Raw genomic sequence first — 11,880 nt, forward strand, 5'->3', positions numbered from 1 at the left:
AATATTCTCTTACAGAACAATGAGAAGCACATTTAGAACCTCATTCTTTATGAGCAGAAATCATTTGTATCTCTTCACAACAAAACATTCTCATATTAACATTTATTTGTGTGATTTTATAAGACACCTCCAAGTGTCTTTAAAATGGCTTACAGGAGAATAAATACTAAATCCATTAAGGAGACCTCCTCATAAAGGTCAAAAAATCCTTTCTATGCAGAATCCCAACATGAAAACAAAAGATGTGGAGTCAATTTGGTTTTGCTTCCTTACATTTGAATTTTAAGTTTTGACTTTTTTAAATACAAGAAGAGCTATAGTCCCATCCAGACTAAGGTAAGAGCTACAGAAGTAGGTTTAATGGGCAGGTATCAGGAATTATTTGACTAATATAAAATAGCTAAATGGACATGTAGAGACCCTGGCACAATCCTAGTGAGGCAAACAGAAGGAGGGCCTGACCTTCAAGGGTATTTGGCTGAGGGTTCAGCACTGCTGAGTACTGCCAGGTCTTTATCATGAGCGTTCGTCAGTGTTTGTTTTGCCTTCAATAAGCTAAGCTATTGGGGGCTGACAGTTTTGCATATGATTGACAACTGTCAGACCCTCCCTTGTGTCCAGCAGGCCTGAACAGGGATTTGTTGATTAAGCAGCCACTTTTCTGCTTCTTTGGTTGCTTTTTATTAGCATATACCAATCATATAAAACATGGATTTCATCTTGACATTTCCTATATTCATGCTATGGACTTTGATCATATTTAATGCCCCCATTACTCTCTTTTGTCTGCACTTCCTCCTTTTCTACTCCCAAATATTATTTTTTAAAATCTAGGTGTTACTATCAAAAATATTATTTTTAAAATCTAGATTCCACATATTAGAGGAAACATGGAACATTTACCTTCTGAGTCTTAGGCAGCCACATTTGACACCTGTTCAGTGTCATCATGGCACCCCAGTGCTTTGAACATTCCACTCCAGCTGAGACCTCCACTGTACCCATCGTTGCTGCTGATGCCAGGACATCTGTACCAGGAGGCCCTGCTCCAGTGATGACAACTCCAGACAGCCTGTGTGGTTCTGGGAGACTTTGCTCTGGCCATGGCTACAATAGATCTCAGAACTCGAGGTGACCTGCCTGCAGTTGCTCTGTCTGGCCTCCCCCATTTTGCATCTCTCTCAGCGAACAAAAACAAAAAGTTTTGTTGGACCAGAAGGGAGGCTGTGCACAGCACATTCAAGGCTTATGGTGGGTACACATTCAAAATTTGTGATTGGTGGAACTGGAAGTTGTGCACTGTATGCCACAGCCCTTCCTCTTCTGGCTGTAACACTCCTGCTGGGGCTCAGCCACTGACAGTCAATTTCAGGCCTCTGGCCCGGGCACCCAGGGCTGTAAATCTCTGGCGTGAAGGACAGAACCCTCAGCCTCCAGATTGCAGGGGTCTACAGCCATAAGCACCTCCTCTGAAGGCCTAGAGCTTAATGTAAATTGAGCAGGTAGAGCTGTCTGCCTCTGACTTTGAACACCTGGAGCCATAAGTGTCTGTTCCTCAGGTCCCAGATCTATAAGCTTACAAAGGCAACCTCCACCCATAAGCCATGGGCACTCGAGGACTTAGGCTGCCAACCCTAAGGAACTGCTCCTTACTTATGAATCGCTTATTCATGATTTGTGTCTGAACAGAGCAAAGGGACACATGAGCCAGCTCTTCCTGACAAAAGGAACAAGAGGAAGGGAAAACCAAAATGTTCACAGCTAATTTCTCCGTCAAGGTGGCAGGGTGGACTTAGCAAGAAGAGATAAACTGTTGTGATAACTTTGGCACAACCTGGTACAATGTCTGAAATGTACACTCAGTGACAAGTAGTACAGTCAGAGGATTGGATGGCAAAGTTCATAAGAGGAACACAAGAACACAGAAGGAAAGTAGCATAAACGACCTCCTCAGTTTCTCTTAAACATGGGCATGCTTACACTAGGTTGTAGTTATTACAGGAACAACATGGAGTAGAGGAAATGAGCTAGAAAAAGCATCTCTGTGTAAGTCAGAGACTGAAACATTTGCTTCTCTGGTTTTGGCTTAGGACATCATGTAGCCTGCCTAACAGGCAGCAGACTGCCATTTCTGTGTTTCCATTCACCAGATCGACTCAAGACTCCTCTATCCACGCTGAGGTCAAGGGGTGGTAGGGGGGTATGGCCACAAATGGTGTGTTGGGATAATAGCAGAGCAAACTAGTATTCTATTCTTTTTCCATTTGATCACATTGAAGTAATGGACACAGGTCACCATGCGGTTCCCTCCTCTCTTGCTCACTCAACTGTAAAACCTCATAAAGTCACTTATCTCTCAAGGCCAGAGTTTCACATCTGTAAAGCTAAGGTTAAACTCCAACCTCCTTCTAGGTCTCTCTCAGTCCATGCTTCAACACACCTGACGCTTCCTGGGAGCAGGCCTCGCCAGCATGTGAAACCTTACTACTCATGAATGGTGGCCAAAACTTAGAGCAGCACTGAGGAATGTCTGTTTTCTAAAATTGCCTAACTACCAAGGTAAATTGAAAAATTTTAGATACACAAAGTGAAAAAATTCAAGTGGTTAGGAAACCAAACCTTTGAAAAAACAAAAGGTCAGTTACAAGAAGAAAATTGTATCAACAATCTCAAAACACTCACTAAGTTCAAAGCATAGTTGGGGTTTTCTCTGCTGTTATTTGTTTTGGAGTTTGGGTTTTGCTCTTTTTTGAAACAGGGTCTCACTATGTAGCCCAGACTGGCTTTAAAATAAGGCAGAGCATTTTAAGAGCTAAATGAACACATTTGTGCATATAAATCCTGTATTTAAAAACTCATTTGAAGGCAAAACATCAATTTAAAAATGGAAAGAAAGGCAGGAAGGGGGAAGGAAAGGAAAAATGGAAGGAGGGGGAAACAATCAGATACAACTCAGAAGATTCTAGAACAACACAGGCAAGTACATAAAGTTGGGAAATGAGGTTATTTTCCACCCAGCCCGACTTGAACTTGTTTGAGCAAGACCCTTGTGTCATTTGCTCATCACAGACTCTGCAGGAAGCCCTTCCTGGTTTTTTTCAATATTCCATCTGCAGTAAATATAAATTCACATCCCACTGGGGTTGGGAAGCAAGAGGTAAGAAAGTCCAGTCACCTTTGAATGTCCCTGACTACAAAAGATCTTCTGTAAACAGCAGAAGCAAAGCTTTCATAGTACTTGGTTAAAAAAATAAACAATGGTGCCCATCCTTTTCGCGCATGCTGGAACAGTTTCCAAGAACCAGGTGATCCCGGTCATCAGAGCAGCTTCAGGCTGCCAGCCAGGTCTAAGGGATGCAGACCCCCTTGGAGAAGCATGAGACTGATAGCTTTGCATGGTCACGGGGCCCCAGAAAACCCTGCCAGTACAGAAACACAGCAGTTCTTGGAGTGCACTTCCAGTGTAGGATGCAAGCAATTGCTGGCTGGTTCTCACCAACATGAATGCAAGCTGTTTGTGGAAGCAGCTGAGCCCTTGCCTGGCACTCTCAGCCTGGACCTTACAGTTTTCATTTTAGCTTCTAAGAGTTCATTTGGTTATTGGGGGGATGCAGACTTGGGATGAAATGAAACATTTGGCTTGCAGATTCAGGATCAATACACACAACTGATATTCATTCAAAAACTTTGCCTTGTGAGTTTTTGCCAAGGCCAAACTATGCAAAAGATAGAAAATATTCATGATTTTGTTAGAGCTGTGATCAAGTTGCTTATTCTTTTCCAAGGCTTTTAGGCATACATTTCATAATATTTAATCTGCTAATTTTTCTGGCAACATCTTTATTAATGTTTATTACAGTGCATTTTCTATCAATTCCTGTTAGGAATCTTTGCTTCCTGTACGGCTTCTAAAATCAGTGAACTCTCTTCCCAGAAAAAAGCAGACATGTCATGTAGTCTGCAGATGTGCTGCAACCCACTCATGGATGTAACTCCCGATTTAAAAAATTCCTGTGCAATTAGATACACCTAAGTAACATAAATGACGCTTGATGTTTGTATGGTAAGAACACTAAATGTCATTCGAGGCATTTGAAGGACTAGTGCAATTAAAGTTATGATATTTTCATTGCTGTTGCTTATTCAAATAATGACAGTAACTCTTACTTTTACCACGACATGATGCATGGTGACTAATTCATGGATAAAAATGTGCACTTTAACTGAACTGATTAGCCTGCTGGTGAATTTGGTAAAAAATAATCAGCAACAAGATAGTGAGTAACACTTGGTTTTCTTCAGTTAACTCCCCAAAGCTATTTGTCCCATATACCTGTCCTGTGGGGAAGCCAATTTGTGTTTCAAGCCAGCTCATTGCCAAAATCATTCTTAGGACGTCAATCGCTTATGAGATGCTAAACAGCCCTGTTTCCTTCTGTATCTCCAGTAACAAACCACTTACTGAAATGGCAGTAGCAGTAAATTACACACTTGCCAGATTGGATGCTATGTTACATCAAAGACAAGGCCTTAATACCTGCTTAACATTTGCCTTTGATTCAATTCCTGCCATGTTCAGGGCACTGCACAGAGTTAGAAGTAGAAGCAGAAAACACGATTTCTGCCCTCCAGGGTCTTTCCAATCTGGTTAGCAGAGCAGGGAGGGTTGGACAGAACCTGTAGAAATAGAAATACATGTCTACAAGGGTAGAATCCCAATCACATCACAGCCAGCTACCACTGCACAGAGTAGACTCACAAGACATTGAAAGAGCAGGGATCCATCTGGGAATGGCAAAGACAGAAAGGGACACCGTTCTGAACGAGAACTAAGACTTTTGGAGGGCATGAAAAGAATGGCTTGGAGAGGAGCTGTTTTGAAAGCATCTCAAATAAAATTTTATCTGAAATTCCTCCAGTTTGGGAAAGGTAAGTGTTTAGGGAACACATTTTTAGAATGGACTTGAAACCATAATTCGGGATGCCACTTTAAATGAGGGCACTTAGAACCTACCCTGTGCAAAGGTCATATTTGAATGGGAATATGCAGCCCCGGTACCATTCTGAGTGCTCTTTGTTCTGTCCAGACTGTGCTCTATGATGCTGAGAGCAAATATTGACTACTAATCTTAGGCTAAAAACCACTGCTTACATCAGAAGGAAATTGCACTTGAGACTTATACAAACAGTTAAATGATGAGTAAATCAGAACTTATCCCAACTTATTGACTACACACATGGGTTCATTTTAGTATGTATCATATTAGGTAGTTATACAGAAATAAACAGAAACATCTTTGGTCATAGCTGTCAATTGACTTTCCTGCATCTGTTGAAGATGCTCTTACTCAGAAGTGACCAGGGAATGTTTAGTTCTTTACCAGATGTGGCTAGAGAGTGTTCTGTTCTGATTTTGATGAGACATAAACCCAAGCTCAATGTCAAATTCTCAAATTGGAAAGATTTTAATAAAGGAACTCTGGTTCTCTTCCTCTCTCCTTTTGCTGAACTTCCAGAATATTTTATTCACATTTACTCCCCTTGCAGGAGTCATGCCAGTGCTGGTTCTTGCTCTAAATATGTTCCTTGTTTTGTCCCTGAAATCCACCAGAAGGGAAGCCTGTCTGAGAGCAGGAGCTAGGGTCCCAGGGAAGAGGCACTGTGTGGTCAGAGAGCTTCCCATCAAGTACTCCTGATACTTTATTGTTCCTTATAATAAAGGGCTGCATCTACAGTGACTAATTACCATGCTATAAATAAAAGCACTTGTAGCAAAGGGTTGGAATTCCAGGTAGATCGGTGTTCTCAAAAGGAGAAGGCTTAAAGTAAAAGGAAATCATCTTTTGCTACCAAACCCATGTGTTGTGTACCAGAAAGTATTAACTCTTACCTCTAAAAAATGTCAGTCAGATCACATCAACACCAAAGGCGTGTGTATTTATTATACCATTACATTAAGCAGACAAGTGAAGAAAAAATACAGTTAGGCAATTCTCCAAGTCTGATTGTGGATCACTCACAATGATTTTCCAAAGATAGATTTGTTCTTTTACTAACGGTCATAAAACGTTTCATGCTACTTCAGATTTATATTATAAACGAGGAAGAAACATATTTATTACTGATGAGGAAGTGATGTACAGTTCATTTGCTCTTTAGTAATTTGTCTTGCTCTGGTCTTCAACGGAAGTAAGACACACAGGAATTTGACACATCAAATTCATCCATCGGCAGATAAATTGACTCATGCATGCCTTTGCTGAGCTTCTGACTGGCAGATAATATCATGCAAGAAAGGCCGAAATGGTGACCATCAAACATCAGGAAATCGAATGACACTGGATTCTTTAATTTTAGTGAATCCCCACTGGGTAGAGATCATATCTTATTCATCTCCTCAGAAAACTGTACCTGTGCTTTGCTCTTCAAATATTTGTCTGAGTTTTCTTCTTAAGGAAGACCAAGATGAATAATCTTTTTTTTGTTATGTTTCACCACATTTCTAGTGGAAATGGTATTGCTTCATTCCAGGAAAGAAGACGCATTTTAAAATGAATATAGTCAGAGAGCTATTATAGAGACCACTGGTAAAGATAACATTGATAAAACATCACCATGCAAGTCAAAACTTATTTGGCCGCACATAAATTAGAGTCACAAAACTCTTTGGAACAAGAAAGGGTACAATTGATAATCCACCAATCATTAACTGATGTTAAGTTTTAGCCTTGTCCCACATTTACTATTTATCATTTTCCCCACTGGAATTAGAGGATTAGATACTCTTAAAACCTGTTTAGACTTCGTTATACTCCTCTGACCAAGGTTTTCATACTTGTTTCCTGCTGGACTATTGATTGAAGTTAATTGGCACAGATTTCAATGAGAGACAAATCCTTCACAAACCTTGGTATCCAGAAAATTCTATGGAGTGCCTGATGAGAGCATAGGTTGTCAACTCCAACTTCATAGAGTCTAATTTGTTGTCTAAGGTGCAAGTCTGAAAATAATTTTGAAGAATTTTTAAACAGCTGTCCATGTCAAACTCATAGCACTCTGTTTTACAAATTGTCACTCTTGGGCACTGGCCACATGTAAATAGAGAACTTGATGTCATTGAATGCCCTTGTCAGGATTTCCCAGGCTTAGACTGCCTCTGAAACTTTACACATTCTTCCCTACTTATTGAATTAAGAATCATAAGTTCCAGTCTGTGGAAGAATCCAAATATATTTTTAACCTGCCTTTATGATAAAACATTTGATTTTGAATTCACCCTATTAAAGGTCCTAGTACCAAAAAGATGCCCCTCTGACTGACAGCATCGTGAATTATCCCCTGAAATTGTGACACAGCCACAAAGCAGACACACCCTCATCCAGCATCCTCTCCTATAGAAAAGATGAAATGATCTGGGGAAAAGTAGAGTCATCAACGAAGAAAACCTAAGATTAAAATTCCCCCATGATGCCTACTACTCGCATTCTGCCTAATAGATTACAGAAATTCCTCAATGAAAGAGACATGGTCTGTTTAAATTAGCATCAAAGGGAAGACAACAATATCCTTAAAATACGCAAAATAAAGGCAAGAGAAATCTAAACAGACCTCCAACAAACGAGAACTCTGAATAATATTTGAATACTAACGTCCATTTTGCATAACCTTCTGTGAGTCTCACAGCAATTCTGTGAAGTTAGAAATACTTGTATCTTATCCTGTGGAGAGACCGAAGCCCATAGACATTGGTTCATTTTTAGCAAATTAATACATAATCGCAAATAGAAGAACAGGGAGTGGTGTCTAAATTTTTCTAATTTTGCAGCAGAACTCCAATTCAAGCTCTTGTAATTTCCACAACTTCTAAAGCAATAGTTCTTACGTTCAGTCATGAAACCCACCACCATCAATGTGTTTCATGAATAATCTGTTGATGTTTTACTTTTTGAATACCGTATTAAGATTCAGTGTTATTTCTATTATATGGGTATCTGAATTGCATATATGGATATGTTTTCTTTATTAACAGAAGAAGAGATGGATACTCAATTAGAGGACTGCACATATCCCAAACCAGACCTATCCTGACAGAACTTCCGTGTATTCTTCACAGTAATGTACAGAATGGTGGCCCCAATACAGCATTGCACATTCACTCAGTTTCACTACTTAACACTTAAAAAAACTACTACAAAACAGCTCACACTATACCTTTTCATGCAATCATTGATTAAAATAGTATCATATTAATGCATCTGGTGAATAGCATCTGTCCCCTTCTTGGGGGTTGACTCCTGTCTTCAAAACTGTGGACAATGACTCTGGCAGTAATTTTATTCTCCAAAATTTCATCCCCCAGGGGTCCAGAAGATAAGCAGAATATACAGAAGAACATATGCCACAAAACAAGTGTTGATACATCTCTATATTATGATTTTGTTTCATTTTATTATTTATGTATTTTGTATATATGTGTTAATTAATTAATTTATATGTTGGTACTGGAGTTTGAACTTGGGCCCTTGCACTTGCTAGGTGGGTACTCTACCACTTGAGCCACTCCTCTAGCCCATTTTGCTTTGGTCATTTTTCAAATAGAGTCTTATGTTTTGTTCTGGCCATTCTGGACTGTGATCCTCTTGACAATACCTTCCTTGTAAGTGAGATTGCAGATATGTACCACTATGCCTGGCTTGGTGATTAAGATAAGTTCTCACTAAATTTATTGCCCTGCTGGGCCTCAAACCACCACCTGGTCTCCGCCTCCCAAATAACTGGTTTACAGGTGTGCACAACCACTCCCAGTCTTCATTTCATTTTTAATTTACAAGTATATTTTAAAATATATTTTATGGCAAATATGTATGCATGGAGTATAATCACAATATAATTTTTCAACACATGTATACATTGTCAATCAAGCTAATTAGCAAATCCATCACCTGAAATATTCATCATTTTTTTTCTGGTGAACACATTTGCAATGCCCATCAAAATCCCAATGACATTCATCACAGAGATTGAAAAATTAACCAAAAGTTAATCTGGAGGCATAAAAGACTGTGAATAGCCAAGGCAAAGTTGAGCAAAAAGACCAATGTTGGAGATACCACAACACCCAACTTCAAACTGTACTACAGAGCCATAGCAATAAAAAAGTCTTGTACTGATATGAAGATCAGTGGCACAGAACAAAAGACCCAGATATGAATCCATGCAGAGATGCCCACGTGATTTTTGACAAAGACATCCAAAACATACAATGCAGAAAAGACTCTTTGACAAATTTTGCTAGGAAAACTAGATATCTGCCTGCAGAAAACTAAAACTAGATCCATGTTTGTCACCCTGACAAGTATCAACTCAAAATGGATTAATATCAGACCCAAAATCTTGCAGTTAGTACAGGAAAGAGCATGGAATACACTGGAAGCAATAGGTATAGGCAAGGACTTCCTCAGTAGAACTCAAGTGGCTCAGCCACTAAGAGAAAGGATTGACAAATGGGGCTACATGAAATCAAAAATCTTCTGCACAATAAGGGAAAAGGTCTCTAAATTGAGGAGGCCACCCACAGAGTGGGAGAAAATATTTGCTAGCTACACATCAGACAAGGGAGTGATAACCAGAATATACAGGGAGCTCAAAAAAGTAAAGTCCCCAAAACTCAATGAACCAATAAAGAAGTGGGCAACTGAACTACACAGAACTTTCTCAAAGGAAAAAGTCCAAATGGCCAAAAAACACATGAAAAAATGCTCACCAACCCTGGCCATAAAGGAAATGCAAATCAAAACCACACTAAGATTCTACCTCACTCCTGTTAGAATAGCTATCATCAAAAACACCACCAACAGTCAAGATGCCCCAGCACTGACGAATGGATTAAGAAAATGTGGTATCTATACACAATGGAATTTTATGCAGCCATGAAGAAGAACGAAATGTTATCATTCGCTGGTAAATGGATGGAATTGGAGAACATCATTCTGAGTGAGGTTAGCCTGGCTCAAAAGACCAAAAATCGTATGTTCTCCCTCATATGTGGACATTAGATCAAGGGCAAACACAACAAGGGGATTGGACTATGAGCACATGATAAAAGCGAGAGCACACAAGGGAGGTGTGAGGATAGGTAAGACACCTAAAAAACTAGCTAGCATTTGTTGCCCTTAATGCAGAGAAACTAAAGCAGATACCTTAAAGCAACTGAGGCCAATAGGAAAAGGGGACCAGGAACTAGAGAAAAGGTTAGATCAAAAAGAATTAACCTAGAAGGTAACACCCACGCACAGGAAATCAATGTGAGTCAATGCCCTGTATAGCTATCCTTATCTCAACCAGCAAGAACCCTTGTTCCTTCCTATTATTGCTTATACTCTCTCTGCAACAAAATTAGAGATAAGGACAAAATAGTTTCTGCTGGGTATTGAGGGGGGGAGCGGGAGGGGGTGGAGTGGGTGGTAAGGGAGGGGGTGGGGGTAGGGGGGAGAAATGAACCAAGCCTTGTATGCACATATAAATAATAAAAGAAAAATGAAAAAAAAAAAAACACCACCAAAAACAAATGTTGGTGAGGATGCAGTGATAAAGGAACCTTCATACACTGATGGTGGAAATGTAAGCTGGTACAACCACTTTGGAAAATAGTATGAGGCTTCTTAAAAAACTAAACAGATCTGCCACTCTGAGGTATATACCCAAAGGAATGCAACTTAGCTTATTCAAAAGGCACCTGCACATCCATGTTTATTGCGGCACTATTCACAATAGCCACGTTACGGAAACTGCCAAGATGCCCCACCACTGACAAATGGATTAAGAAAACGTGGTATCTATACACAATGGAATTTTACTCAGTCACAAAGAAGAATGAAATTTTGTCATTTGCAAATAAATGTATGGAACTGGAGAACATCATCTTAAGTGAAGTTAGCCAGGCTCAGAAGGCCAAAAGCTGCAAGTTCTCCCTCATATGTGGATTATAAACCCAAAACAAATGCAGTAATATTATGGGACATGAGTCATACTAGGGGAGGCTGTGCACAGAAGGAATAGAGCAAGTTATTTCTGTATCTTGATGATTATGAATAACATTGAAGTGAACATGGAAATGAAAACATCTCTCAGACACTAATTTCTATGATTGTTGGATCACTTGGTAATTTTATTTTTAATTTTTTTGAGGAGTCTCTATCCTCTTTTCCAATTTGGCTATACTAGTTCACAACACCACCAACAGTGTATAGGAGTTCTTTTTTCTCCACATTCTTGCCAACTCTTGCTATCTGTCATCTTTCTGATAGTAAAAATCTAACAGTTACACTATGACATCTCATCAATTTACATTTCTCTATTGATTAAAAATATCAAGCATTTTATGTATCTAGTAACTATCTATCTTCTTTTCAGACACATCTATTGAAATCCTTTGTCCACTTTTTAAATAGGGCTGTTTGTTTTCATATTATTAAGTAGTTTGAGTTCTTTGTGTATTTTGGATTTTAGTCCCTTATCCTGTGAGTGATTTGCAAATATTTTCTCCCCGTCTCTATGTTGTTTCTACACTGTTAATTGTTTTCTTTGCCATGCCGAAGGTTTACTTTGATGTAATCCCATCTGTCTATTGTTCCCATTCATTTCCTTGGGGCAATTTCTTGGAAGTCATAGCCTCTTGAACTATCTAACCATGGAGCTTTTCTATTTTCTTTTGTGAGTTTCATATTTCACCTCTTATGCTTAAGTTTTTAATCCACTTTGATTCCATTTTCATTTTTCTCTAGCTTAATACTGAGTTTTCCTAGCACCATCTATTTATTTTTAATTATTCATCTCAGTGGGGATTTATTGAAGAGACTATCATGTACTCCATCGTGTGTT

Source organism: Castor canadensis, chromosome 2 (genome assembly GCF_047511655.1).
Source record: "Castor canadensis chromosome 2, mCasCan1.hap1v2, whole genome shotgun sequence".
In the NCBI taxonomy this organism is placed as follows: domain Eukaryota; kingdom Metazoa; phylum Chordata; class Mammalia; order Rodentia; family Castoridae; genus Castor; species Castor canadensis.